This window comes from Rhyacophila brunnea, unplaced genomic scaffold (assembly GCF_057557595.1).
Source record: "Rhyacophila brunnea isolate RB1 unplaced genomic scaffold, BYU_Rbru_1.0 scaffold_2, whole genome shotgun sequence".
NCBI classification, from domain to species: domain Eukaryota; kingdom Metazoa; phylum Arthropoda; class Insecta; order Trichoptera; family Rhyacophilidae; genus Rhyacophila; species Rhyacophila brunnea.
The window spans coordinates 32,669,262-32,672,812 of NW_028232859.1; the positions used below are offsets into that span (position 1 = coordinate 32,669,262).

The 3,551-nt window shown below is 29.9% G+C and overlaps 1 long non-coding RNA gene across 1 annotated transcript; it reads left to right on the forward strand.

Annotated features, from left to right (window-relative positions):
- Positions 1-712: 712 nt before the first annotated feature.
- On the forward strand, positions 713-2,208 carry LOC147072211 (uncharacterized). The gene is made up of 3 exons (XR_015070593.1): positions 713-789; positions 1,182-1,373; positions 1,789-2,208. It is a non-coding gene; the product is annotated as an uncharacterized LOC147072211 (long non-coding RNA).
- Positions 2,209-3,551: the final 1,343 nt, after the last annotated feature.

The window sequence follows — 3,551 nt, forward strand, 5'->3', positions numbered from 1 at the left end:
ACTCAAAGGCCAGAAATACTGTTATTAAAATTTGAGGATAAGCTTAACTGGCTCTAATTAAATTTGTGCTTTGAGGCTGTATCGGACCGAAATTGTATCTATGCAACATAATATCAGATAAAGGCATCAAAAGCACGCGACGTGCTAGTATCATTGTGAAAAATAGGGGAGAATAAACTAGACATTACGTAGGTATTTAAAGTAGAATGTGCATGCAACATTTTCCCATTTTATATTTTACTAGCTAAAGTACCACGTTTTGCACGAGGTCGTTTTAAGGGCACACATGCTTACCTAGAGTTTCTGTTTTTTCATTTAAAGTTGAACTATGACATTGAATACTAGGTATGATTTTTAAAGTGAAAGTGATATTATGTTACATCTCTTTTACGCATGCTAATATGATTAAAAAGTTATTCTTTCTCTTTCTGTCACATTCGAATTTGTTTACCGAAGTTTAAACATTTACTATGCGTATTAGCTGACGTGCTTCGTCGTTTACAAATTATACATAAATTTAAAAAATATATGTATTTATAATATTAAATATATTTTATAATGTACACAGATTTTTTTAACAACTATATTATATATACTTTTATTTATTTGTCGCATATTTAAAAAGTTCTTGCTATATTAAAATCTTTTTTTTAGCCGGCCAAATAAATCCGTATTTTTGGCCATAGACTAGTAGAAAAATCTCTCTGCTCTGCTGTCAAATATTATGTTTGCAAATTGCAAGGTACCTAAAACAATTGTGTTTTATATCAGGAATAAGAAACACTATCTGTAAGTACAATATTATGTTATTTATTACTATCGTAGTATTCTGTGTGTTTTGCATATATTATTCAAGTGTTTATTTATTGTTTTCTTAGTCTATACATACTTTCAATGTTTCATAATTCCGACGTAATACAATCCTTTTTTTGAGGTTAGTTACATTCATTCCAGAATTATATAAAACCTGTGATTTCATATATATTTGTTTGATATAATCTAAGGCGTTCTAGTTGTTATTAAACATGTTACCTACCTGATTACTTTATTTTAGTTAATCAATCTTTTTTGATGCTTTGTATTATCACTAATCCGTTTTAATTACCACTCTTCAAACAGTCGCCAACCATAAAAGATTAAAAATCACACTATTAACAGTTCCTATGTTATGTTTTTTGCAGATGGAGAAAATGTCTACCGAGATCTTTGCTTGTCGACGGTTTCATATGAATAAGATGGAATGAAATAAATCTTTTAATTAATAATGAAATAAATCCGACTTTCGGCATACGTTTCGAACATGGCGTGATTTATGACGTCGACCATCAAGCATATACACCCATTTTATAGATTTAATAGTACAATTACACAAGGTAAATATAAAGTGACTAATGTTTAAAAAATAAAACAATTTTATAAAAACATTTTTGCACTAAATTTATTATCGATAATGATATAAAAGTTGCTATTTTGATTCATAATATAAAATATAATATAATTATGCATATCAGTTACTTGTATCATACTAGGTATGTCATTTGGTAGAGCTTACTCTCCAAGTCTTGTCTTTTTCAGCCTCAATATCACTTTGATATTAGAAAAATTGTCTTTCCAACACCAATGAAAGGTGCATGTATCTATACACACACATTTCAAAGGCTTTAAGTTTTCTAGATGCTGTATATTACTTCTTCTCTTCGGCTATATCCGCATCTTAGTTGCAGCATATGGATACAATGCGGCGCCTCCAAGAATCTCTGTCACTCTAGTTTTTTTGCATCGTTCCAGGTCATACTAGCAGCCCGTAACTCTGCCAGATATGCTATATAGATAGTGTTTAGCGGCCATCCAGAACGCCGGAATCCGGTTGGCTTGAAGAACAGGCAAACCAGATTGGGATTCTCTTCAGGCACCCGCAGCACGTGGCCGGGCCAGGTACAAAGTTGCGTATTCACTCTCAGCGTGATGGGAGGCTATTTGGTGCGTTCTTTTATCTCCCGTTACTTCTAAAATTACCGCACACCCAGTATCCGTCGTAAACATCTGTTCTCGAAGCTCAGTATACGGTTGCTCGGAGCCTTTGTAAGGTGCCATGACATAAAAACTAGTAAGATATTCAAAATAACTGCTAGAATGAATACATTGTTGAAAGGAAATGAAAACTGATAATATGATATATCAATTAATTTGTCCATCTGAAGTTGTAGATAACAGCTAATAATTATATGCCAGTAATTAAATGCTGACTTCAAATGAAAATTGACAATTAAATATTGAAATAATATATTACCAGTTTTGATTTTTTTAAGTACTATACTATATCCATGGTTCATATTACAATGTCATAGTAAAACTTAGAAGAATAAAATATGTCGTAAGACGAAATCAATCTTGGGGTTTTAATATAAGTTAAATAAATAGTACACAGCTAATTTGTTATTACTTTGAATACATGCCATGTCTTTACATTAATAAAAAACAGAAAAACAATTTAATAATGTATAAATATCTAGTTAGACACGATGACCTCCATTTAATTTCCTCTTATTTTAAAATTCACCAAGATATATTCTAATAAGTAGGTAAGTATATTACATTTGTACATATAATAAGTAAATCAAGTACTTAACATAAATAATTATACTGTAAAATTAAATTACAATTGAAGCAGTATATATGGACCCCACAGAGTAATTAACAATATAATAATTTATATAATTATATCGGGTATATACTATATTGACACATTTTAATGAAGTCTATTTTTCTTGGTACCTACGTTCAATGATAAATGTTGTTTTATATTGTAACATAAACAATGGTAATATGCATTGATCTTTCTGATTTTTAAACTGTGATATCTATTTTATATATCTATTGATTTCTATGTGTATTATTGATACATTATTTATTTCAAATACAATAATTTCAAAACTAACAGTAAATAATATATAGAAAGCGTCATGTTGTTTAGTTGGAAAATCTACTAGGAAATTCCATCCAATCCAAATCCAATTTTTACCAGGTGGGTACTTGTAGGTCAGTTATTTTTGGAATAAAATGAATCCCTTAAAAAATATGAAATAAGAATAGAATGATAAATATTTGTGAAAATTTACCAAATCAACATGTTTAACGTGAATATTTTCACACTAAAATGATAAATATTGTTAAGAAAATATACACAAACAGTTCATTCAGAAGTTATGACGTTTAAAAGATCCCGCGAGTTAACTCGTGCATGGCACTGATCAGTTATGAGGTGATATCAGTTATAATCATTTATGAGGAATGGTTATAAGCCATTGGCACAACCAATTTGGTTTTTGACCTTGAGAACAAAATGTAATTTTTACACGGGACCAAACTCCACGGCTGCAGAGACGAATGCTTATACAAAATATGGCACAGTGGAATCGCCAGCAAGATCTTTAGGTATCATTATTTAGATGTAAGTATACATATTATTTTGAATTTCATAAAATTACACTCGTGGGTGTCTAGTAACAGTAAACTATATTAGTAAATTAGATATATCTTGATGAACTATA